We start from the raw sequence: 27,562 nt of genomic DNA on the forward strand, positions 1-27,562 counted from the left end.
TCCACCCGTAGAAGAGGAGAAGATGATACACACTGTTCTTGGCGATTTTCCCCAGTCTTGGACTCAAATAAATCAGGCCATCGTGGTACCTGTTTTAACGTTTCGTCAGCCGAAGCCGCTGGAACCAAATGTGATGCCAGATCATCTGGAGCCAAAAGAGACTCTGCACCAACAGACTCCCATAGCCGACGCGATCCCGGCTCAACCACAGCAGACTCCAACAGAGGATGCCATGCCAACAGTTGAATCGGCAAGTCTTCCCTCTGCTGTTGGTGAATCTGCCATGCCCACAATTAGTAGCAACAGTCCTGTGAGTTCCAGCATGCCAGTGCTACCTAGACTCACTAGAAGTGTAGCCAGAAGACAGTGCACCACACCAGCGATAGCGAGCACAGCGGACCCTGTTAAGTCACTAGAAACCCCTGCATTGCGGAGGTCTACACGTAGCACTAAAAATCAGACCCCAATTCGCTACAAAACGTGGAAATATTAACGGGTGCTGCTGTTTGGTTGGAAATGTTTGTATATATATCTTTGTTACAGATTTAAAATGGACAATAGAGTAATGGACAGTGAATTGCTCCAAAACTTTCATTATACTTTTAAAAGGGATCCCTTTGTTTACCCGGGATCCCTGCTGTTTCAAGTTTGCACTCACTGAACTGGGAGTCATGAACTGTGCATGACCGAGACTTTCGCAACGTTCAAGTGTCCTCACCTCCCATAAAGGGAAGAACTACTTTTGTATAAGTTGTTCATAGCATTTCAAAATTGTATGTCTTTTGCTAATATGTATTGTTGTTCTTCTTTTCCCAGTCCCGGAGCACTGGATTTAACAGGAAGGGGGGGGGGGGAGTGCGGCGCCCCAGTGTCCTGGTCATCGCAGTGATGTTATTATCCTTTCAGGGGAGAAGTGATGTCATGTCTGAAGGCAATGAAAGACAACCACATTCAGGTATCACACACATGCATCATGTTCACACTCCAGACCAGAAGGAGGAGCTCTAAGCCTGTTTGGGGTGAGCTCCCCTAATTACATCCTGATTTGGAGGGAAAGGAGTTCAGTTCCTGTCAGGCAGAGAGAAGGAGAGGAGCTCTGCTGGCATGACGTGCTGCAACTCCTGGGAAAAGATACTAAAAGGTGGACGTACAGCGGAGAGTGTGCAGGAAAGCAGAGCACAGGAGAGGAATATCAGAGGGAGATCAGCCAGGAACAAGCTGCTCCTTTCTGAGGCGCAGAAGCCGGTAGCCAGGAACACCGAGGGAGCAACTGTCTCTAAGCCTTGCTCCAGAGACCGGAAGGACAGTCAATTCCAAGTTGGCTGTCCGACCTTAATACTTAAGAAGACACAGTGGCAACTTGTGGGGGCCGGGGCGTCTCTAGGGTCCCTACAAAAAGCCTCAGGCCATCAGTCATACGGGTTTGTCCTATCCACACCATCTGGGGGACAGAGAGAGGAAGACATACCACTAAGAACATCTACAAGAGTTGTGAGGACCTTACCGGGAAGCTCAGCAGGGAGGTACTACAACACCCAGGCGCTAGTAGGAAGGCTGCTGATTTCCACCTGGATAAGGGGACTCTGGAATTGCCTTCAGACCGACCGGACTCTGCCTGCCCTGTCATCTGGCGCTCCGGGCTGAGGATACCATCTGAAGTCTACAGTAAACAAGGTAAAAGACTGCAAACCTGTCTCCTCGTTGTTTACTGCACCTTGCCCATACATAAACTCTTTTACTGGACGCCCCTGAGGGCCACGGACCGGGTCAGCCACCGTGATACCCCCCCCGAATCGCAGGACCCGGTACCGAGTACCCCATTGCCCTATTCTGGGGGCGATCCATTTTCACCATACAGCCAGGAGCTACTCAATGCGCAACCAAAATTATAAAGAGTAAAGTGCACATTTCCTATTTCACTTGCCTTTCATTGTCTTGCATGTCGCTCCATCATGATTTTAATTGTTTTTAATTGAGTTTTTTGTCTGTCTTGGCATTGTTGTTGTTGTTGTAATAAAGCCTCTTTCTATTTATTGTTGCCTTGTGTGCACTATATTTTGTGCTCTTTTTCTTTACTCTTCATTATCTATCACCTCATCTATTATTTATCATCTATTATCTATCCATTATCTATTATCTGTCTATTAATCTATTACATCTATTATCTATTTATTATCTATCATCTATTATATATTTATTATCTATCCATTATCTGTCTATCATCTATTATCTGTCTATTAATCTATTATCTATCATCCATTACATCTATTATCTACCTATTATCTACTATCTCCCTCTCCAACATCACTGAAGGAGAGCTTACTCACCTCCTTTCCAAATCACACCTCACCACCTGTGCACTTGACCCCATCCCTTCCCACCTGCTCCCCAACCTCACTAACACGCTCATTCCAGCCCTAACCCATCTCTTCAACCTATCGCTATCTTCTGGTACCTTCCCCTCTGCCTTCAAACATGCCACCATCACACCCATCCTCAAAAAAACTAACCTTGACCCAACTGCTATGCCCAGCCATTGCCCCATATCACTGCTTTCGTTTGCTTCAAAACTCCCTGAGCAGCATGTCCATGGTCAACTTTCCTCCCACCTCTCATCTAACTCCTTGACAACCTCCAATCTGGCCTCCGCCCCCATCAATCCACTGAAACTGCCCTGACCAAAATTACTAATGACTTACAGCCAAAGCTAACAGACAGTTCTCCATCCTCCTCCTTCTCCACCTGTCCTCTGCCTTCGACACAGTTGACCACTGCCTACTGCTACAGATCCTCTCCTCCTTTGGCATCAAAGATCTTGCCCTGTCCTGGATCTCCTCGTACCTTTCCAACCGCACATTCAGCATCTTCCACTCCCACACTATCTCCTCACCTCGCCCCCTCTCTGTTGGAGACCCTCAAGGCTCTGTCCTAGGACCCCTTCTTTTCTCAATCTATACACTTGGCCTGGGACAACTCATAAAGTTCTATGGCTTCCAGTACCACCTGTATGCGGACGACCCTCAGATCTACCTCTCTGGCTCAGATGTCGCCTCTCTTCTGTCCAGAATCCCGGAGTGTCTATCAGACATATCCTCCTCCTTCACCTCTCACTTCATAAAACTCAATGTAGACAAAACCGAACTCATCATCTTCCCCCATCTCACGTATCCCCCCTACCTGATCTATCTATTACGGTAAACGGCATCACGCTCTCTCCCGCACCTGAAATCCGCTGCCTCGGGGTAACTCTCGACTCTGCCCTGTCCTTCAAACCGCACTTCCAAACTCTTGCCACCTCCTGTCGCCTCCAACTCAAAAATATCTCCAGAATCCGTCCTTTCCTCAGCCCACAATCTACTAAAACTCTTGTGCATGCCCTCATCATCTCCCTCCTCGATTACTGCAACACCCTCCTCTGTGGCCTCCCTGCTAACTCTCTTGTACTGCTCCAGTCTGTCCTCAACTCTGCTGCCCGGCTAATCCACCTCTCTCCTCGCTACTCCCCTGCTTCTCCCCTCTGCAAATCCCTCCACTGGCTCCTAATTCCCCAACGAATCCAGTTCAAACTACTAACACTGATCTACAAAGCCATCCACAACCTGTCAAATACTCAAGAAAAAAATATATAGTAGTACGGGGAAACCAGAATAATAATCATGTATAAATGATTATTATTCATCCACAACCTGTCCCCTCCCTACAGTATATCTCTGAACTAATCTCCCACTATCTTCCCTCACTTAATCTTCGATCCTTCCAAGACCTCCTACTCTCCTCCACACTTATTCGTTCCTCACACAACTGCCTCCAAAATTTCTCCTGAATATCCCCATCCTCTGGAATTCCATGCCTCAACACGTCCGACTATCCACCACCCTCGGATCCTTCAGACGGAACCTGAAAACTCATCTCTTCAAGAAAGCCTACAGCCTGCAATAACCATTCTGCCGCTTCGCCATTGCCGGAGCCACCGCCATCGCCAGAGCCGCCGCCTCACCACCGCCAGAGCCGCCGCCTCACCACCGCCAGAGCCGCCGCCTCACCACCGCCAGAGCTGCCACCTCACCAACCACCCGAGCTGCCGCCTCACCACCACCAGAGCTGCCGCCTCACCACCACCAGAGCTGCCGCCTCACCACCGCCAAAGCTGCCGCCTCACCACCGCCAGAGCTGCCGCCTCACCACCGCCAGAGCTGCCGCCTCACCACCCCCAGAGATACCGCCTCACCACCCCCAGAGATGCCGCCTCACCACCACCAGAGATGCCGTCTCACCACCACCAGAGATGCCGCCTCCTCACCGCCCGAGCTGCCGCCTCACCCACCGCCAGAGCTGCTGCACTCCTGACCTTCCGTCTCTTCCCCATTATCCCGTAGAATGTACTGTAAGTCCGCAAGGACAAGGTCCTCTCCCCTCTGTCATTGTAAATTTGTTTACTGTAAACGATATCTATAACCCTGTATGTAACCCCTTCTCATGTACAGCACTGGAATTAATGGTGCTATATAAATAAATAAAAATAATAAAAATATCTATTAATCTATCATATATTATCTATCATCTATTTTCTATTATTATCTATCACCTATTATCTATCATTTATCTATTATCTATCTATGATCTATCATCTATCTATCTATCTATCTATCTATCTAACCTTCATTCTACAGTGATGGAGATTTACATTCATAGATATGGCGCCTCCCTGTATTTTCCCCATTACACGGTACCCCACCCTGTACTGTGACCCCCGTTCTCCCCATCTCTCATTTCAGCTGACTTCTAGTCTTTTCACTGCCATTGTATGGGGTCCATATGCAGGAAGCGGAGCGTGGAGGACACACAGCCGCCAGGGGAGGACCACCGTAATCACAGGCTATGTGATACCGAATACACAAGGACACCAAAACAGAAGCCACTGATACCTGTATAACATTATTGCCTATACTCTAGTCACAGCTAAAGTTGTATGCACAGATCTGATAGTTTTCTGCTGTCATAGTGCAATACATTGTGGAAGCATCATAGATTTCATGAATAAATTCACAGAGGAAATAAAGAGTATGCCACTAAGCAAATCTTGACTGCAGCTCTGGAGGTGACTGGAGGATAAGACATGATGTAACAATAGTGACTGCAGCTCTGGAGGTGACTGGAGTATAAGACACGATGTAACAGCGGAATAGTGACTGCAGCTCTGGAGGTGAGTGGAGGACAGGTGCCCACAATCAGTCACACCCTGCTAGGAGCAGCACCTGTCTCGTGAGCTCCAGCACTTCCAGCAGGAGGCCCAGAGTCTGCCTCTCTTCTCCCCAGGGAGAGGCAGGCTTCCTGGGAGGCCGGCATGGCTTCCCAGGGTTCTGTTCCCCGGTCTGTGCCGGCAGGGGACAGAGAGCAGCAGCAGCAGCAACCGGCCCAAGAGGGACTGAGGAGGTCGGGACGGGTGAGAAGAAACATACCCACCTACTCCAACCCTGAGACGGCTCATCGTCCGCCCAGAGAGGGAGACAGGGGCACCCCAGGCCCCAGGAAGGAGAGCCCAGGAACATCCTGGGGGGAGAAGATCTCCGGCGAGTCCACGAGTACCTTCTCCTCCCGAGTGGTCGCCATGCTACGTGAGTACGAGGACGCCGGCAAAGCACTGACCGGGCTGAAGGAGGAGCTGCGGGTGGCTCGGAGCCTGAACACCCGAGCCTCTAACAAGGAGAAACCCGTGACCTCCCAGAGGTTCAGAGCCCTCAGAGATGAGGTGGCCCGGTTAGTGCTCCTCCGGGAGGGGATTGAGAAAAGCGCAGGTCCCTTCCTGGAGAGGTTTAAGAACCAGGAAATGAAGGGGTTAAATACCTCAGGAGAGCCGCCAGCTGGCGTCCTAAGCGACGAGGAGGAGGAGGAGGACGCCAATGTGGTTGTGACTGGAGTCCTACAAGCTGGAACCAGCCGGGAGAGTGAGTCGCAGAGCCAACAACAGGGAAGCGGCCTCCCGGCACGGCAGAGGACTCCGACAGCACAGGCTGCAGTATCAGCGGAGGAAGAGGAGGAGGGCGGTCTGCTACAGGAGATCCGACAGCTGGAGTCTCCAGTGAACCTGGACCGCTTCTCCTTTGGTGAGGACGAGCCAGCAGAGGAAAACAAGAAGAGGAAGAAGACGACGAAGGAGACCGCACAGGAGGTGGTGAGTTACAAATATGTACCTATGGCTGATGTTACACCTACCACCTCCTGTGTAAACCCCACCAAACCTAAAAGCACGGGCTCTGCAGTGGGTCCGGGGCATAAGCAAGGTGGGGAGAGGAGGAGGACGTCCGGCGGTGCTGTCGTCTGTGCGGGGAACAGTGCAGGGGGCGAGGCTGTGGAGGTACTCACGGCGCCGGACATAGGGCTAAGCCGGTTATCACCGGGGCCAAGGATTGCGAGGGGGATGTCCATGCCGTTGCGAAAGGGGGACGGTGTGGGAAGACTCCATCCCTGCTCACTACGGCTGAGCCGGCCGACGCTGGGGCTGTGGGGAGCGGGTCCGAGAAACATGGTGCGGCGAAAGGGGGGCGCACTGTTGTGACAGGGGCACAGTGCGCCTCAACAGAGAAGAGGCACGCGGCTGCGACAGGAGAGCAGCGAGTCCAAAAAGGACAGAAAAAGCAGGACAAATCATCTGCAGGGAACACTGGGCGCCCTGCTGTGGCAGGAGGACAGAGTGCTCCAGCACCCAAGCGTGACACCAGGACCCCGAAGTCTGTGGGTGCGGGGAAGGCGGCGCCCCCCGACAGGCAGCAGACCCAGAATAATAAAATACAAACTGCTGCAGTAGGGGGGCAAGGCGCCCCAGAGACACAACAGAGCATCAATCAAGGGAAAGCGGGTGTGGTGCTGCACCCCTCCCCCGGTCCAGCAGGTGTGAGTGCAGAGAAGCCAGACACAAGTGAGGAAGGAATGGATGTTACTGTGGAAGGTGCAGAGAACACTGGAACAAATGGTGGTGACAATACAGGTAATAAAGTGACGGGAAGTGGTGGCAATGGTAAGGGGAATGGTGGGAGTAGTGGTGGAGTGAATGATGGGAGTAGTGATGTTTCAAATGATGGGAGTAGTGGCGGAGTGAATAAGGAGAGCATTACTGGTGTTGGTGGAGGGGAAGCAGGTAGTGGTCCCGCTGCCCCCCCAGCGGTGGCGGGGGCTTCAGCCCCAAGCTATTCAGGAGCTGTCACTGCTGGGGGTAGTAGTGCACCCTTGTCTGGTGACCCTGAGGATGGTGACTTGCAACAGCGCTTCCTGGACGCCCTGAGGAAAGGCGAGAGTTCTATCAATGTAGAGGGGAGGGAGGTTGATCTGCCTTTCTGGATAGAGAGACACGGTCTTTCCGCCTTCCGAGATAGAGGGGCAGAGACTGTCTGGTCTCTGCAGACACCGGGGCAGAAGAGTAACCGTAGGAATGTGGCCCGTCTCCAGTGGGTAAGCAAGGATGCCTGTCCTGATCGGTCAAAGGTTGCTGAGCTCCTGCTGGGGATGGGCTTCGCGGCATATGACATCTTCGCCTTGATCCATCCCTATGGGACCTCCTACTTCGATGTAAGCTCAGTGAGACCGGAGGGCCTTGAGCTTTTCTGGTCTCGCCATGAGCTGGCTCGGGGTCGCCCCGAATGGCAGGGTTTCCTCGCCGTAGCAATATCCCACCAGAACTCCGTCAGGAAGGTGACCGTTTTGACCAGTAACTAATCACTTTCCTGTGTCAACATCTCCACCTGGGTTGGACGATACGGCGACATTGTCGGTATTCCCGAGAAGACCCTCGACGAGCATGGTATCTGGTCAGGAGCCTGGACCTTCATGGTGAAATTGAAGGTTTCAGGAAACACCGTTACCCATATCCCTTCCTCAACATTTTTGGGGAGGGACAGGATCTTGATTTTCTACCGGGGGCAGCCTAAGGTCTGTCACAGGTGCGGCAGCCCCACACTTCAGTGCGCAGTGTACCACCCAGAAATGCGCACTGTTTGGGAACCTCGGCCATCTCGCTGCTACCTGTGGCAGGATTAGGTGTAACTTGTGTGGTGACCTCGGTCACCCGTTCAGTCGCTGTCCGCGTTCCTTTGCCAATGTGGTCTTGAAAGCGGCAAGTGCGGGACAGGCGAAAGCCGGGACTAATCTCGCTGGTGATGGGACCAGCAGAGGCAGAGAAGGCAGAGAACCGGTGAGGAGCAGGCTGCCGCCATCCAATATCAGGCGGCAGGAGCAGCGCCATGGGAACAGGGGGCAGGGAGTAATGGCCCTAAACTCGGACCCGGGTGCTTCACTTGCAACTGAGGATCCTAAAGACGGCGAATTGAGCAAGGAAGTCAAGAGACTTGAAAGGGAGGAGCAAAAGGACGCCATATCTGCCCAGGAACCTTCATCCGGTGACAGTCTGGATGAGGGAGAGGAGGAGTGGTCACAGCAAAAGAAAAAGGGTAACAGGAAAACAACTAAGGATAAGAGGGGGTCCGGGCCTCGAGCCTCCTCCTTGGAGTGCGACCCCTCTGACTCCGTAGCCCTGATCCAGGTGCCATTGGAAGGTCCAGCCGCCTCCCCCTCTGGTGGATCTCTCTAACCGGTTCCGGGCCCTCCAGGACTCCCCTCCAGAGGGGGGCGATGGGGACCTGGGGCCGGAGGTTGCGGACAAGGTTGTTGGGGCTCAGGAGGTTGCTGGGTCTTCTTCTCAGGGGGCAAATACAAAGCCTTCTGGGGGGGGGACTACCTCAGGACCACCAGACGAGGGCCAGAGTGTATGTAAGGAGAGAATGGATGAGTCGGTTTGTCTTAAGCGCACTAAAAACTCATCATTGTCAGAGGAAGAGGGTGAATCTGTTGGGGGTGGGAAGAAAAAGGCTATCTAATTCAATCAATCATGATGGCGGCACCCACCCCGTTGACACTGGCAACCATTAATGTTGCCAGCATAAAGTCAGAAGCGGCAAGGTACACGGCCTTTCATTTTCTCGGCCAACTTGACGCCGCCATTTTGTTTTTGCAGGAGACCAGGTTGACCGACCTATCAACCATGCATAAAGCAAGGCGGGAGTGGAGGCACGGGCCCTCCTACTGGTCTCTTGCGGCTGAGCCGTATAGCGGGGTGGCGGTCCTTTTTAAGACCGCAGCGGCTGAATGCAGATGATTGATCGAGTTACAAATGGGGAGATGCTTGATCCTAGATGTCTCCATGGGGGGACAGGAGCTTCGGCTCATTAACATCTACGGTCCCCAGTCCAAGTGGGTTTTGGTTTTGTTGCTTTTACTTGGTTTTTTTGATTATTTATTATACTAGGAGACATCTTTTTTATTTCATATATCCTGATCATAAAGAGTGATAATAACTATGTGACCAGATTACCTTGTATGAACCCACTATCGAGAAATTCTTACATAGATATCAGTCCTATGTGGGACTTTATTGCAGCTAGTCACTAATCAGTCGGCATGTTGTTAGTAGATTGGCATAACAATATATTGTATCTTTCTCTGTTTCATTCTTTTTCTTTTTCTTTTTTACTTCTTAGAAGAAGTTGTCTATTCTAAAATGATATATTTCTATATTATCATTAATTATACAAGTAATGGACATGGATTATTATTTGTACTTTATAAATATTTAATTTTTTCTTTGTTATATTTATGTACTCCAGTCTGATGAAGGTCAATGTAAAGACCGAAACGTTACAACGAATTTTCTGGAACATGTTTCTTCAATAAAATTATTTTCGTCAAAATAGTACTATCTTGAGTGCTGGGACTTTCTTTTTTATTCTACATGAGAAGGGAGTGGTGACCCTTGTCTCAGGCACCAGAATTCTTATACATACATGAAGAGGAGTGACGTGTCAATTTCTTTATTTTGAACACGACCAATACTTCACGGGCACCCTCTGACAAAAAGTCCGATTGTTCTCCATTTTTTTTCAAATTGTTATTATTTTTTTCAAAAATATTCCAATATTCTTCTAGTTTTTCTGTGGATATAAAACGAGATGTCCACCACGGGCTTCTCCTATAATGAAACAGAGATAGCCGAAATTGTTGCACAAGTGACGACGTCGGGTGACTTTCTGCAAATTTCTGGAAGTGAATTTAAATCACGTGACTTAGAACGAGAGACCCGTCATTTGGTTGGTTTAGAATTGCACAGCATCACTATTGCCGAATACATCAAGACCCAGAGGATTCCACGGGGTCTTCGAGTTTCTCTGAGACCTACCCTTTTTCAGGACAATCCAGAATTCTGCCGGAAATTTGAGTCGATTTTAAACAAGTGTTCTCTGGATGTTATGGCACTGACTTTGGATAACCTAAACAAAGAGGTGAAAAACTGCCAAGAAAAAGTATCTACCATTGAGACTCAACTTAAGGACTCTTTGCCTAAAGAAGAATTCGAAGTAATTAAATCTCGCACCAAGGAGAATATAGACATCTTCAAAAAGGACACAGAGAAACGAAAGAGGCAGAAATTCATACGGGATACACAGGACTATTTACAAAAACGCGTGTATAGATGGCAAGGCTCCTCCTCCCGTCGAAGCTATCGCTCCTACAGGAACATAGACGGAACTTCAGTGTCCAGCTCCGACAGCGAACGTCCAGATTTCGCTCGACCTTCTCCCTCTTCTTTTTTAGGTTCCGGCAGGAGAAATTACCCAAGAAAAGGACGAGGAGGGGGGGTCAATGCCGTCGAGGCCAATCGACAAGGGATGCATACCAGATCCCAGGTAACTCCAACTTAGTTGTCAATATCTCGTCTAAATGTCTAAATAATTCTCAGATTAATCTATTACAAAGAGGCCTCTCGTTCTGTCCGACCTATCGTTTTGATACCTTCCAATTAGAAGTTGACTTACAGAGGTTCTACAGGAATTTGCGTCTCAAGGCATTTTTTAGGAACACTGAAAGTATGACAGTTCCTACTATACGTCCAACACCAATCAACTTAACTGACCTAGGTCTGAAAGTACGTAGTACCTTTTCTCCACCTAAAAACAGTCACCCTATTGAAACTTTTGTTGCACTCATTGATAGGGAGATATCTGACTATACCAAACAAATAGCTAGAGGGGACTTTAGTTTACGACCTAATCTTAAACCGGTAGATCAAATAGCGTTAAGGGCATTGATTGAGGACAAAGAGTTAGTGGTGAAACCAGCTGACAAAGGAGGGGCCATTGTGGTCATGGATGTCTTATCATATAAGGAAGAGATTTTGTCTCAATTAACAAATTCAGAGATCTATCAACCTTTACCCAATAATCCCACCTTTGCCATTCAACAACAAATTGTGGTAACGCTAGATAGAGCATCACAAGCACAAATTATAGATATAAAAACAAAGGAGTATCTGACAAACAGCCATCCACTAATTCCTATCTTCTATATTTTACCAAAAATACACAAAAGACTTGATAAACCTCCAGGACGACCCATTGTGGCCTCCACAGACTCGGTCCTTTCTCCCTTGTCAATTCTACTGGAAAAGGTTTTAACACCCCTCATTAAAAATACTCCCTCATTTTTGCTGGATACGGGTTCTTTTTTGCAGCCTATTAAAAACTTTGGTACTTTACCACAGGGTACCCTAATGGCAACCTTTGACGTTAACAATTTGTATACGTCCATTCAGCACTCTAAAGGCATAAAGGCTATGAAGGCATTACTGGAGGAATCCTGTATGCAATCTAATGTGACGGATTTTCTTATGGAACTTCTGGAAATTGTCCTCACCAAAAAAATTTTTATGTTTGAGGATCAATTTTATCTTCAATTACAGGGAACAGCGATGGGGTCCAATGTGGCCCCACCTTACGCGAATTGTTTTATGTCTCGTTTTGAATTTGACTACATTTATCCTAATAGACTCTACCAAGCACATTGCCTATTATGGCGTCGTTATATTGACAATGTGTTTTGCTTATGGCAAGGCACGAGTGAGAGTCTATTACAATTTCTGGATGACATTAACTCGATCTGGCCAGAGTTAAAATTTACGCTCAATTTCAATCAACATGAGATAAATTTTTTAGACACTAAAGTAATGCAGGGGGAGGATGGCAACTTGACTTTAGATCTTTATACTAAAGACACTGATCGTAACAACTTATTGCTTTTCCAGAGCTGTCATCCCAAGGCTGTTAAGAGGTCGGTACCAATTTCTCAGTTCGAGAGAGTTAGGAGGATAGTGAGTAATCCTCAAACACGCACACAACGATTAAAAGAGATGAAGGATAAATTCCTACAGAGAGGCTATCCTCCGCAACTCCTTCATCATGCTCAAAATATTGACAATAGATCCCCAAGACTAAACACCTCCCGGCACGTGGTTTTTGTGCATACATTTCATCCATTCATGTATAGGGTACATAGAAAAATTCGCAAACATTGGCATATTTTAAAAGAGAGTTTTCCCGATATTCCAGAATTCCAAGAACCATTTTTGCCCTGTTTCAGGAGACCGAAGAATCTTAAGAATAAGATTAATAGAGCAGATATAGGCTCAGCCCGGATCAGCTCTAGACAAACTTTTCTATCCACTCAACGCAAGGGAACGTTTCCTTGCTTACAATGTGCGCAATGCGCAAATGTTCTTAAGGGTCCCAAAATATCTCACCCTCAGACAGGAGCAGACATTCCAATTAATGGTTTCTTTACCTGCGACTCTAAATTAGTCATTTATGCAATTAAGTGTCCCTGTGGTAAGATTTATGTGGGTGAAACTACACAGGCAATCAAAGATCGTATCTCCCACCATAAGTCTGATATTTGCTGCAAAAAGAATCATCTTCCAATACCATTTCATTTCAACACAGTAGGACATTCAATAGCTCAGTTGCGATTTTTGGTTTTGGAACAAATTTCCATGAACAGAAGGGGCGGAGACATAACTAAGAAACTATTAGCAAGAGAGGCATTTTGGATTCATTTCCTACAGAGTATGGAACCACGGGGTCTCAATAGAGACTTTGATGTTATTAGCCTATTTTAATTTTTCCATTATGACCGCTTGCTTGCTGTCCGCCGTATTTCTTATATGTTCATACAGCATTGTTCATATATTACTGTAACATCTATGCAAGATTTGCCGCTTATTATTTAAAATACTGTGCTTATTTCATGTATTGATTTGTTTTTCTTCTTGATGTCTCCTAGGTCAACTCATGATACACTTTTTCTTTTTTCTTCTCCTTTTCTGTTCCTCGGGACATTACACTCACCTAGTGCTCTAGCGATAAGGACTGCCTCCTGCACCGCGCCCTTCTCTTCTCTTCTGCTTCTGGGCATCTGTTTGCGTTCCACCAGAGCGTTTCACTGAGCACTTCCGCTGGACCGAGAAGCACAGTGACGCACTTCCGGTTGAGACGCGCCGTGATGAACAGAGCTCTATACAAAATGATGCTTATTGTAAGCGCAGCACAGGGCCGGACCGCGTTCCATGTGCGGTCCAGTGACGCTCACCACGTCACACAAGCGCTGTTGTTTTTCATACCTGATCTTCTGGTCTAGCCACTACATAAAGAGGGAGCCGTTCCTTGTCAGTTCATGGCGTCCATTCACTATTTCCTGCACCTCACACGCGGAAGCGTCGGATCCCACTACTATGTGTATTACTGGTAAGGAACTTCACTTTCACAACAGGGATTTTGGATCCACTGATATTTAGTGCTTGGACTACTGAATAGGGTTTACCGATGCATTACCATTTGACTGATGTTTCGCCTTAGGACTTTAACATGGATGGCCCCCCATTGCCCATAGAAAACCTATAGGACTTCATTCATGAGCACATACGCTTTATAGTTCTTTGGTAAGATAACCAGCCTTTATTTCTTTATTTTTCTTTGGTTTTGTTTCTTCTTTTTTTTTTTTTTTTTCTTGGTTTTTGCTTTTACTTGTTTTTTTTGATTATTTTTTATACTAGGAGACATCTTTTTTATTTCATATATCCTGATCATAAAGAGTGATAATAACTATGTGACCAGATTACCTTGTATGAACCCACTATCGAGAAATTCTTACATAGATATCAGTCCTATGTGGGACTTTATTGCAGCTAGTCACTAATCAGTCGGCATGTTGTTAGTAGATTGGCATAACAATATATTGTATCTTTCTCTGTTTCATTCTTTTTATTTGTATTTTTTACTTCTTAGAAGAAGTTGTTTATTCTAAAATGATATATTTCTATATTATCATTAATTATACAAGTAATGGACGTGGATTATTATTTGTACTTTATAAATATTTAATTTTTTCTTTGTTATATTTATGTACTCCAGTCTGATGAAGGTCAATGTAAAGACCGAAACGTTACAACGAATTTTCTGGAACGCGTTTCTTCAATAAAATTATTTTCGTCAAAATAGTACTATCTTGAGTGCTGGGACTTTCTTTTTTATTCCCAGTCCAAGTGGGACCGCAAGTGTCTCTTCATGAAGGTCAAACCTTACTTATTTTCAAGTCGGCAGGTGGTCTTTGGAGGGGATTTCAACAACGTCACGAGACTAGAGGAGGTTCCGGAGACCGGCTGGCTTACGATTGCGTCGCGCTAAATAGGATAGTAAGTGAGGCACGCCTGGTGGATGTCCACATCCGGCACAACACAGGCCACGCGGGGTTCACCTTTTTTAGAGGTAGTCAGTGCAGGTCTAGGTTAGACAGGTTTTATTTGAAGGAGGAGGCCGTTTCCTTGCCGTTGTCGGTTGTGGAGGTGGAATTCTCCGATCACTGTTTGATTATGTTTTCTCTGAGCGTTACAGAGACTCCTCGGATGGGAAGAGGTTATTGGAAGCTGAATTCGTGACTCCTTGAGGAAGAAGCTGTAAGACGGTCCTTTGAGGAATTTCTTCAGAGCCAGGTACCGCTGCTGGGCCTAAGTAACACTAAGTCTGAGTGGTGGGAGATGTTCAAACATCGGGTGGCGAGATTCTTCCGGCAACTCTCGAACCTCAGAAGCCTGAACCGGGATCGCCTGTATCAGAGCCTGAGGAGGAAACTCGAGCATCTTGTCTCGACTGGGGGTAGGCGCGAGGCGATCTCCAGTGTGAAATCCTTGCTAAAGAGGTGTCAGTACGATAGGCACGCATCTTTGGTTTTTGAGAGGGACTACGGGAAGTACTACTCGCCCGACCCTTACAGAAGCTGCAAGATGTCAGTGAATAGTAAGATAGTGACAGGGCTGATGGACAGTACGGGATCCCTGAGAAGGTCCAGATCAGGGATCTTGGAGGTCGTCAGTTCATATTACTCGCACCTCTTGGGAAGGAAGGAACTAGATCGTGACAGGATGTCGGCTTTCCTGGCTGAAGCTGTTCCTGAGCCAGGGGCTGACCTCTCGCTGGGCGGTTTGGCAGAAGCAATCAAAGAAGAGGAAGCGAGACTGGCGATCGATGGGCTCCGGCCCAAAAAATCGCCAGGTCCAGATGGCTTAACATCCGAGTTCTTTAAGACCTTTAGGGACTCCTTGCTCCCCCTCTTGACTCAGGTGTTTAATGAGTGTCTCTCCTCAGGCACTCTGCCGAGATCATTAAGGAGGTTGGCTTTGATCATTTTGTCAAAGGGTAAGGATCCGTCACGCATTGAGAATTGGCGTCCCATATCACTTCTCAATGTGGACAGGAAGGTTTTGGCTAAGATACTCTTCAACAGGCTGGTGAAGTTTGCACCGCGGCTCCTTTCGGAGGCCCAGCACTGTTGCGTTCCTGGCCGTAGCACTTTCAGTGCTGTTCTGGGTGTCCGAGATGCCGTGGAGCGGGGCAGGGCGGGCCTTTGGAAGGGGTTCTTGCTGACCCTGGATCAGGCAAAAGCCTTTGATCGGGTCAACCACGAGTACCTCTGGTCCACTCTTTTGAGGTATGGTCTGCCTGGAGGGTTTGTGGACTGGCTTAAGACCTTGTACGCAGGGGCTGAGACTTTCCCTCTGGTAAACGGGTGGATTGGACAACCTTTCGGGGTGGGATCTGGTGTCCGCCAGGGCTGCCCTCTTAGCCCTTTGCTTTACGCGTTTGCGATCGATCCCTTCCTCAGAAGGGTTGATTGTGGACCGTTTGCGGGGGTGGGGATGGGCGGGTTGGCGCCAGAGGCTATCCTGAGAGTAGTGGCCTACGCGGACGACGTTACCGTCTTTGTTTCTTCGCAAGAGGAGGCGATGGTGGTGATGTCAGAAGTGGAGAGCTACTCAGAGGCATCTGGGTCCAAGGTCAACCAGGACTAGTGTGAGAGTCTCTGGCTGGGAGGCGGGGATCCCACGTTTGATCTTCCGGACACCCTCCCCGAACCCCAAGAACATGCCAAAGTCCTAGGCATCGAATTTGGCCAGGGTGATTACCCCACGAAAAACTGGGAAGGCAGAATCAAAGGTGTCGCCCAAAGAGTGGACCAATGGAAGGGTTGGTCTTTGACCCTGAGGGAAAGGGTTGACCTGTGCATAGCTTTCCTGCTCCCCTTGCTAATCTACCTGGGCAGCGTCTGTGTCTTGCCGGAGCCTCTCTGGACACGGGTCTACAGTCTGTTCTTCCAGATGTTATGGGGGAATAGACTAAACCTAGTCAAACGGGAGGTCAGTTATCGCACGAGGAGACTAGGGGGGTTGAATATGGTAAACCCCGTGGTGTTCCTAGTGAACACCTTTTTGAAAGTTAACGTGGCAAAGCTCTGGAAAGAGAGGGCTCCTCCGTGGGTATTCTCCTGCAAGGGATGGTTTCAGCCTTTCTTCCAGGAATGGGAGACAGGGGGAAGATTGAAGGATCTTCGCACACCGCACGGGCATCTCCCGGCTTATGTTACCCCGGTTCTGAAGATGATGCGCCGGTGGGGTGTGGGAATGTGAGAAGTGAGGTCCCTCCCGAGGAAACTCCTCGACATGCGGGTCTTGCTTTCGCATTTTCAGAGACCATTGGTCCTCAAGGACTGCCCGAGTCGGGATCTATAGGTTGGGTTAAGTTTGTTAAATTCTAGCAGGATCCCCAAGAAGTAATGGGACTTGACTTGGCGCTGCTTCCAAGGTAAGTTGTATGTGAGGGACAATTTGAAGCACAGGAGCTCCGTGGACAGGAATTGTCCCCGTGAGGCTTGCGCTACCATGCTGGAAAGCATGGAGCACTTCCTGCTTCATTGTCCCTTTAATACAGAGGTGTACAACAGGGTGGGCGCTTCCATTGGTTGGCCGCGGCTGGCCACTCTGTCCTATGCCGAGTGGGCCTATGGAGCGTTCAGAGACCTCGGGAGAAGGGACCGAGCCACTTTATTCTTAGTCAGCCCAGTGGTCAGGTACTTCACGTGGAACGCACGAGTTTTAGTTACGACGCAGAGTAAAATCCTCCGTGTAGATGAAGTTTGTAGCAGCATCCTAGGTGCCCTGGTGAAGGTGCGTTCTCTGGAGTGCGAAAGACTGGGTGCCCGGAGGGCAGCCCATCTCTGGAGGGGTTTCTTCTTCGGGGTGCCTTAGTCCGTTAGCGCTCCTATACCCTGGTGGTGGGCTGATATCTTTACACCCTAGGTTTTTGTTTTGTATTTCTGTTCCCTGAATAGAAGGTTTGCAGGCATCGAACTTGAGCCTTGGGTGGTGAGTATGTAGGTTGTGTTCTGTGAAGTTGGTTTATGTATATATTGTATATAGTGTATTGTATATATTGTATTTAGTGTATAATAGAGGGTCTTAGTTAGGTTGGGTGGGGGGATTGGGGGTTTCAACGGCGGTGATAAGAGACTGATCTGGCCTGGCCCAGGCCCAGCCTGGGGAAAAACTTTGGGGCCTGATCCTAGCTCGGATAATTCCTGAACTTTGTGCCCAGAGCTGGATCAGGGGTGGCGGGATAGTTAGAGTAGATGTGTGTGTATATATATATATATTAAAAAAAAAAAAAAAAAAAAAAAAAAAAAAAAAGAAAATATAATTTAAAAAAAAATATATATATAAAAAAAATAAATCAAATGTTAATCTTGTACACTGTATTGTATTTAGGTTTGTGGTGGGGTGAATGTGGTGGTGTAAGGGGGTGGCTGTAAGGCAGTGGGACAAGTAGGGTTTTGTTGTGTTTGCGGGGCTGTATAATATTTGGTTTAGTATAATGTGTTTATAGTGTATATATTGTATATAATATTGTATATAGGACGGTGTGAATGTAGTTGGGGTTGTATATAGTATTATGAATGAAGCTGGGCCGGGGGTCTTATATGATTTTATACTATTTATTATGTAAAATTTTTACAGGGGATTCATGTAGTTATGAGTATTTTGTTTGTTGTCTTTTAGTTTTGCTTTCTTTATTTTTATTGGAATTTTTCTTTCTCGTCCCTGATTTGTAGGTCATGAACTTTCTCCATTTTGGTTCCATTTCTGGTTTATTTCTTTGTGATTTTTGTCGTTTGTTGTCGTCTGATTGGAGCTTTGTTCTTATGTTTTGTTCTGTTGTGTTTTATTTGTAATGTATCTTAGTTATTGTCATGTAAAGTATTTTTATTTTATTTAATAAAAGACCTGGAGGATAAGACCCGATGTAATAAGAAAAGGAGACTGCAGGGGAGAGGGCCTCAAATACTCCGCAGTGAGGGACACTCACTTCAAGAGACTGTCTGATCTCCTCCCAGACTTCACCTCCATGGAGGAGGAAGAGAAACTACCGATAATACTGGGGAAAGAGGAAAGTGCAGCGGCCATAGCAGCGGAATATGTCAGTGCCTGCCACAGACCAAGAGGAGCCTGATATGCCATGGACTCCTATACCCCACCCTGTACATGTCACCTATCCTCTAAAAGGAGCCTGATATATCCTGGACCTCTATATGCCTCCCTACCCCACCCCCTATTTTTACCATATGCTTCGACAATGCTAACATGTACTTAGTCCTGCCAATAAAGCTCATTTGAATTTGAGAGGGAGAGAAAGGGAGACTGCAGGAGAGTGAGAGGGAAAGGGAGACTGCAGGAGAGAGAGAGAGAGGGAAAGAGAGAAAGGGAGACTGCAGGAGAGTGAGGCCGCCGTCACACATGCGAGTTTTACAGACGTAAGAGCGCAGAAACTACGTCCGTAAAACTCGCATAACATACGGCACAATGATTCTCAATGGGTCTCGTCCTATCAGCCGTATATTACGGATCCGTTCTACGGCCGTACAAAATCGCAGCATGCTGCGTTTGTCAGCGTATTGCGCAAAAAAATCGCCAATGAAAGTCTATGGGGGTGAGAAAAATACGGATTCCACACGGACCAGCAGTGTGACTTGCGAGAAATACGCAGCGGTGTTAGTGAAAAGTCGGTAATTCAATTGCCGGCTTTTCATTTCTCCTGCCTAAACCCGACAGGATATGAGACGTGGTTTACATACAGTAAACCATCTCATATCCCATTTTTTTTTTGCATATTCCACACTACTAATGTTAGTAGTGTGTATGTGCAAAATTTCAGCGCTGTAGCTGCTAAAATAAAGGGTTAAATGGCGGAAAAAATTGGCGTGGGCTCCCGCGCAATTTTCTCCGCCAGAGTGGTAAAGCCAGTGACTGAGGGCAGATATTAATAGCCAGGAGAGGGTCCATGGTTATTGGCCCCCCCCTGGCTACAAACATCTGCCCCCAGCCACCCCAGAAAAGGCACATCTGGAAGATGCGCCTATTCTGGCACTTGGCCTCTCTCTTCCCACTCCCTGTAGAGGTGGGATATGGGGTAATGAAGGGTTAATGCCACCTTGCTATTGTAAGGTGACATTAAGCCAGATTAATAATGGAGAGGCGTCAATTATGACACCTATCCATTATTAATCCAATTGTCTGAAAGGGTTAAAACACACACACACACACATGATTTAAAAGTATTTTAATGAAAGAAACAAACAGGTTGTTTTAGTATTTTATTGTTCTCTCAATCCATCAGGAACACCCTCGCTTAGCAAAATAATAAACACACAATATACATACCTTCTGATGTCCTATCACGTCCCACGAGGTAATCCATCTGAAGGGGTTAACTAATATTACAGGCATGAGCTGCGCTAAACCACTCGCTCGTGCCTGTAATCCCCGGGTGCTGAAAGGAAAGCAGAGTGATCTATACTTACATTCAGTCGCGGTGATGCGCCCCTGCTGGATGTTCTCATGAACTGCAGCCTGGGAACTTTTTCCCACGCTCCAGGTCATATGAGGACATCCACCAGGGGGCGCATCACCGCGACTGAAGGAAATGTAGGTCAATGACCTACATTTCCTTCATTCGCCGGGGATTTACAAGCACGAGCACAGCTGCATTTGCAGGGCTCCTGCTTGTAAATTATTTTAACCCCTTCAGATGGATCACCTCGTGGGATGTGACGGTTCAACAGAGGGTATGTATCTTGTGCATTTATTGTTTTGTCAAGCGAGGGTCTGCAAGTGGATTGAGAGAGCAATAAAATATTAAAACAACCGCTGTGTTTATTTCATTAAAATACTTTTAAATCATGTGTGTGTTTTTTAACCCTTTCAAACAATTGGATTAATAATGGATAGGTGTCATAATTGACACCTCCATTATTAATCTGGCTTAATGTCACCTTACAATAGCAAGGTGGCATTAACCCTTCATTACCCCATATCCCACCGCTACAGGGAGTGGGAAGAGAGTGGCCAAGTGCCAGAATAGGCGCATCTTCCAGATGTGCCTTTTCTGGGGTGGCTGGGGGCAGATGTTTGTAGCCAGGGGGGGCCAATAACCATGGACCCTCTCCTGGCTATTAATATCTACCCTCAGTCACTGGCTTTACCACTCTGGCGGAGAAAATTGCGCGGGAGCCCACGCCAAAAAAAATGGGGATATGAGATGGTTTACTGTATGTAAACCATGTCTCATATCCTGTCGGGTTTGGGAAGGAGAAATTAAAAGCCGGCAATTGAATTACCGGCTTTTCACAGATATCGCGCTGAAGTAAATATAAATACAGAATATATATATATGTGTCTCAATGACATATATATATATATATATATATATATATATATATATATATATATATATATATATATACAGTATATATATATATACAGTTAGGTCCATATATATTTGGACAGAGACAACATTTTTCTCATTTTGGTTATAGACATTACCACAATGAATTTTAAACAAAACAATTCAGATGCAGTTGAAGTTCAGACTTTCAGCTTTCATTTGAGGGTATCCACATTAAAATTGGATGAAAGGTTTGGGAGTTTCAGCTCCTTAACATGTGCCACCCTGTTTTTAAAGGGACCAAAAGTAATTGGACAGATTCAATAATTTTAAATAAAATGTTCATTTCTAGTACTTGGTTGAAAACCCTTTGTTGGCAATGACTGCCTGAAGTCTTGAACTCATGGACATCACCAGACGCTGTGTTTCCTCCTTTTTCATGGTCTGCCAGGCCTTCACTGCGGTGGTTTTCAGTTGCTGTTTGTTTGTGGGCCTTTCTGTCTGAAGTTTAGTCTTTAACAAGTGAAATGCATGCTCAATTGGGTTGAGATCAGGTGACTGACTTGGCCATTCAAGAATATTCCACTTCTTTGCTTTAATAAACTCCTGGGTTGCTTTGGCTTTATGTTTTGGGTCATTGTCTATCTGTAGGATGAAACGACGACCAATCAGGTTGGCTGCATTTGGCTGGATCTGAGCACACAGTATGTCTCTGAATACCTCAGAATTCATTCGGCTGCTTCTGTCCTGTGTCACATCATCAATAAACACTAGTGACCCAGTGCCACTGGCAGCCATGCATGCCCAACCCATCACACTGCCTCCGCCGTGTTTTACAGATGATGTGGTATGCGTTGGATCATGAGCTGTACCACGCCTTCGCCATACTTTTCTCTTTCCATCATTCTGGTAGAGGTTGATCTTGGTTTCATCTGTCCAAAGAATGTTCTTCCTGAACTGTGCTGGCTTTTTTAGATGTTTTTTAGCAAAGTCCAGTCTAGCCTTTTTATTCTTGACACTTATGAGTGGCTTGCACCGTGCAGTGAACCCTCTGTATTTACTTTCATGCAGTCTTCTCTTTATGGTAGATTTGGATATTGATACGCCGACCTCCTCGAGAGTGTTGGTCACTTGGTTGGCTGGTGTGAAGGGGTTTCTCTTCACCATGGAGATTATTCTTCTATCCTCCACCACTGTTGTCTTCTGTGGGCGCCCAGGTCTTTTTGCATTGATGAGATCACCAGTGCTTTCTTTCCTTCTCAGGATGTACCAAACTGTACATTTTGCCACTCCTAATATTGTAGCAATTTCTCGGATGGGTTTTTTCTCTGTTTTCACAGCTTAAGAATGGCTTGTTTCACCTTCATGGAGAGCACTTTTGACCGCATGTTTACTTCATAGGAAAACCTTCCAAATGCAAGCACCACACCTCAAATCAACTCCAGGCCTTTTATCTGCTTAGTTGAGAATGACATAACGAAGGGATTGCCCACACCTGTCCATGAAATAGCCTTGGAGTCAATTGTCCAATTACTTTTGGTCCCTTTAAAAAACAGGGTGGCACATGTTAAGGAGCTGAAACTCCTAAACTCTTCATCCAATTTTAATATGGATCCCCTCAAATGAAAGCTAAAAGTCTGAACTTCAACTGCATCTGAATAGTTTTGTTTAAAATTAAATTGTGGTAATGTCTATAACCAAAATGAGAAAAATGTTGTCTCTGTCCAAATATATATGGACCTAACTGTATATACACTGTATATATGTTTTCCCGAACATTTGAGCACATAAATCCATTAGATGTCGGTTTTGCAAGCCTGCGAGAAAATATCTCGGATACGACGGATGCCATACGGATTACATACGGAGGATGCCATGCGCAAAATACGCTGACACACCCTGCCTACGGATCACTATTTTGGGAACATTTGTCCGTATTACGGCTGTATTACGGCCGTAAAATACGGACCGTATTGTCTTACGCCAAGTGTGACGCCGGCCTGAGAGAGAGGGAAAGAGAGAAAGGGAGACTGCAGGAGAGAGACAAAGGGAGACTGCAGGAGAGAGAGAGGGAAAGAGAAAGGAAGACTGCAGGAGAGAGGGAGAGAGACAAAAAGGGAGACTGCAGGAGAGAGAAAGGGAGACTGCAGGAGAGAGAGATGGAGAGAGGGAGACTGCAGGAGAGTGAGAGAAAGGGAGACTGCAGGAGAGAGGGAAAGAGTGAAAGGGAGACTGAGGGAGAGACAAAAAGGGAGACTGCAGGAGAGAGAAAGGGAGACTGCAGGAAAGAGATGGAGAGAAGAGGAGATTGCAGGAAAGAGAGGGAGACTGCAGGAGAGAGAGGGAGACTGCAGGAGAGAGAGGGAGAGGGAGGGAGAGAAAGGGAGACTGCAGGAGAGAGAGGGGGAGAGGGAGACCGCATGAGAGTGAGAGAAAAAGGGAGACTGCAGAAGAGAGAAAGGGAGACTGCAGGAGAGGGGGAGAGAGACCATATGAGAGAGAGTGAGAGAAAAAGGGAGACTGCAGGAGAGGGAGAGAAAGGGAGACTGCAGGAGAGTAAGAGAAAGGGAGACTGCAGGAGACAAAAAGGAAGACTGCAGGAGAGAGAAAGGGAGACTGCAGGAAAGATGGAGAGAAAGGGAGACTGCAGGAAAGAGAGATGGAGAGAAAAGGATATTGCAGGAAAGAGGGAGGGAGAGAAAGGGAGACTGCAGAAGAGAGAAAGAGAGGGAGAGAAAGGGAGACTGCAGGAGAGAGAGGGGGAGAGAGGGAGGGAGACCGCATGAGGGAGAGTGAGAGAAAAAGGGAGACTGCAGGAGAGAGAGGGGGATAGAAAAGTAGACTGCAGGAGAGAGAGAGAAAGAGAGAGAGAAAGGTAGACTGAAGGAGAGAGAGGGGGAGAGAGGGAGACCGCATGAGAGAGAAAGGGAGACTGCAGGAGTGAAAGAGAGACTGCAGGAGAGAGGGAGAGAAAGAGAAAGGGAGACTGCAGGTGAGAGAAGGGAGATTGCAGGAGAGAGAGGAGGAGAGAGGAAGAGAAAGAGAGACTGCAGGAGAGAGAGGAAAATGAAGGAGGGAGACAGAAAGAGGGAGGTTGTAGGAGACAGAAATAAAGGGGAAACTGTGGGGGAGAAGGATTGAGCACTTGTTGTACCCCTCCCCACATTTACTCTTTTCTACAGACGGGCAGAGTCATCCATGGGCTTTTCCCCCTTTGGGCGCCTATGGAGAGGGCGGCTCATTGCATGACATTGCTCCAATCTGTTCTTCTTCTCAGACCCCACAGCGTCCACATCCTCGTCATTGATCTGTGTGCAGTATGAGCCCCCAGACCCATGTAGTGTCCCCCATCCTGCAGCCCTGGTTATTGATGCCCCTGCAGCAAATGCGTCGCTAATGTTAGTCAATGCTGAAAAAACGCATCCTGCAAGCACTTTTGCAGGATGCGTTTTTTCGGCAAAACGACGCATTTGCGACGTAATGCAGTTAACGCTAGTGTGAAAGTAGCCTAAGGCATCAGGTTCTCTCACCGGCGCCATGTGGAAATCCTGAAAACCTGGCGTGTGGGGGCCACGAGGACGGGGTTTGGGAAACATAGTTACATAGTTACATAGTTATTAAGGTTGAAGGAAGACTGTAAGTCCATCTAGTTCAACCCATAGCCTAACCTAACATGCCCTAACATGTTGATCCAGGGGAAGGCAAAAAAACCCCATGTGGCAAAGAGTAACTCCACCATGGGGAAAAAAATTCCTTCCCGACTCCACATACGGCAATCAGACTAGTTCCCTGGATCAACGCCTTATCAAGGAATCTAGTGTATATACCCTGTAACATTATACTTTTCCAGAAAGGTATCCAGTCCCCTCTTAAATTTAATTAATGAATCACTCATTACAACATCATACGGCAGAGAGTTCCATAGTCTCACTGCTCTTACAGTAAAGAATCCGCGTCTGTTATTATGCTTAAACCTTCTTTCCTCCAGACGTAGAGGATGCCCCCTTGTCCCTGTCTCAGGTCTATGATTAAAAAGATCACCAGAAAGGTCTTTGTACTGTCCCCTCATATATTTATACATTAAAATAAGATCACCCCTTAGTCTTCGTTTTTCCAAACTAAATAGCCCCAAGTGTAATAACCTATCTTGGTATTGCAGACCCCCCAGTCCTCTAATAACCTTGGTCGCTCTTCTCTGCACCCGCTCCAGTTCAGCTATGTCTTTCTTATACACCGGAGACCAGAACTGTGCACAGTATTCTAAGTGTGGTCAAACTAGTGACTTGTATAGAGGTAAAATTATGTTCTCCTCATGAGCATCTATGCCTCTTTTAATACATCCCATTATTTTATTTGCCTTTGTAGCAGCTGCCTGACACTGGCCACTGAATATGAGTTTGTCATCCACCCATACACCCAGGTCTTTTTCATTGACGGTTTTGCCCAGAGTTTTAGAATTAAGCACATAGTTATACATCTTATTACTTCTACCCAAGTGCATGACCTTACATTTATCCCCATTAAAGCTCATTTGCCATTTATCAGCCCAAGCTTCTAGTTTACATAAATCATCCTGTAATATAAAATTGTCCTCCCCTGTATTGATTACCTTACAGAGTTTAGTGTCATCTGCAAATATTGAAATTCTACTCTGAATGCCCCCTACAAGGTCATTAATAAATATGTTAAAAAGAAGAGGGCCCAATACTGACCCCTGTGGTACCCCACTGCTAACCGTGACCCAGTCCGAGTGTGCTCCATTAATAACCACCCTTTGTTTCCTATCCCTGAGCCAGCTCTCAACCCACTTACACATATTTTCCCCTATCCCCATTACTCTCATTTTATGTAACAACCTTTTGTGTGGCACCGTATCAAAAGCTTTGGAAAAGTCCATATATACTACGTCCACTGGGTTCCCTTGGTCCAGTCCGGAACTTACCTCTTCATAGAAGCTGATCAAATTAGTCTGACATGAACGGTCCCTAGTAAACCCGTGCTGATACTGGGTCATGAGGTTATTCCTCTTCAGATACTCCAGCATAGCATCCCTTAGAATGCCCTCCAGGATTTTACCCACAGTAGAGGTTAAGCTTACTGGCCTATAATTACCGAGTTCAGTTTTTGCCCCTTTTTTGAATATTGGCACCACATTTGCTATACGCCAGTCCTGTGGTACAGACCCTGTTATTATGGAGTCTTTAAAGATTAAAAATAATGGTCTATCAATGACTGTACTTAGTTCCTGCAGTACTCGGGGGTGTATCCCATCCGGGCCCGGAGATTTATCAATTTTAGTTATTTTTAGACGCCGCTGTACGTCCTGCTGGGTTAAGCAGGTGACATTTAATGGGGAATTTTTATCACTAGTCATTTTGTCTGCCATGGGATTTTCTTTTGTAAATACTGATGAAAAAAAGTCATTTAGCATATTGGCTTTTTCCTCATCCTCATCCACCATTTCACCCAGACTATTTTTAAGGGGGCCAACACTGTCATTTTTTAGTTTCTTACTATTTATATAGTTAAAGAATATTTTGGGATTATTTTTATTCTCTCTGGCAATGAGTCTCTCTGTCTCAATCTTTGCTGCCTTGATTTGCTTTTTACAGAATTTATTTAATTTTCTGTATTTATTTAATGCCTCATCACTACCTACTTCCTATAATTCTCTAAATGCTTTCTTTTTGTCCCTTATTGCGCCCCTTACGGCTCTATTTAGCTATATTGGTTTCCTCCTATTTCTAGTATGTTTATTCCCATACGGTATATACTGTGCACAGGTCCTATCCAGGATGCTAATAAATGTCTCCCATTTTCTTTGTGTATTTTTGTGTCTCAGGATATTGTCCCAGTTAATTGCACCAAGATCCTCTCTCATCCGTTGGAAATTTGCCCTCCTGAAGTTTAGTGTCCTTGTCACCCCCCTACTACCCATCTTATTAAAGGTTACATGAAAACTTATTATTTTGTGATCACTATTCCCCAAGTGACCCCCAACCCTTATATTTGATATGCGGTCTGGCCTGTTGGTTAATATTAGGTCTAGCAGTGCCCCCCTCCTTGTTGGGTCCTGAACCAGTTGTGAAAGGTAATTGTCTCTCATAGTTGTCAAAAACCGATTACCTTTGCTGGAACTGCAGGTTTCTGTTCCCCAACCTATTTCAGGGTAGTTGAAGTCCCCCATAATAATGACTTCTCCTTGAGTCGCAGCTTCATCTATTTGCTTTACGAGGATATTCTCCATTGCTTCCATTAGTTTTGGAGATTTATAACAAACCCCTATCAGTAATTTATTATTTTTTCCCCCTCCCCTTATCTCCACCCACAGGGACTCTACATTTTCATTAAATTCACCTATATTATCACGCAGGATGGGTTTTAAGGAAGATTTTACATATAGACACACCCCTCCCCCTCGCTTATCTGTACGGTCATTTCTGAACAGGCTATAGCCCTGCAAGTTAACAGCCCAGTCATGGCTCTCATCCAGCCACGTCTCAGATATCCCCAACATATCATAATTATGCTCCAACAACATTAGTTCTAATTCATCCATTTTGTTGGCGAGGCTTCTGGCATTAGTATACATGCACTTGATGTTACTCTCTGTACCTCTATTCTTTCTTAAATTACTAACT

General features: G+C 46.4%; 1 protein-coding gene across 3 annotated transcripts in view; it reads right to left on the reverse strand.

Moving 5' to 3' along the window:
- The window catches only part of INSC (INSC spindle orientation adaptor protein), a 421,594-nt gene that overhangs the window by 295,294 nt on the left and 98,738 nt on the right, over positions 1–27,562 (reverse strand). The window lies entirely within an intron of this gene.

The sequence above is a fragment of the Ranitomeya variabilis genome, chromosome 2 (genome assembly GCF_051348905.1).
Source record: "Ranitomeya variabilis isolate aRanVar5 chromosome 2, aRanVar5.hap1, whole genome shotgun sequence".
In the NCBI taxonomy this organism is placed as follows: Eukaryota; Metazoa; Chordata; class Amphibia; order Anura; family Dendrobatidae; genus Ranitomeya; species Ranitomeya variabilis.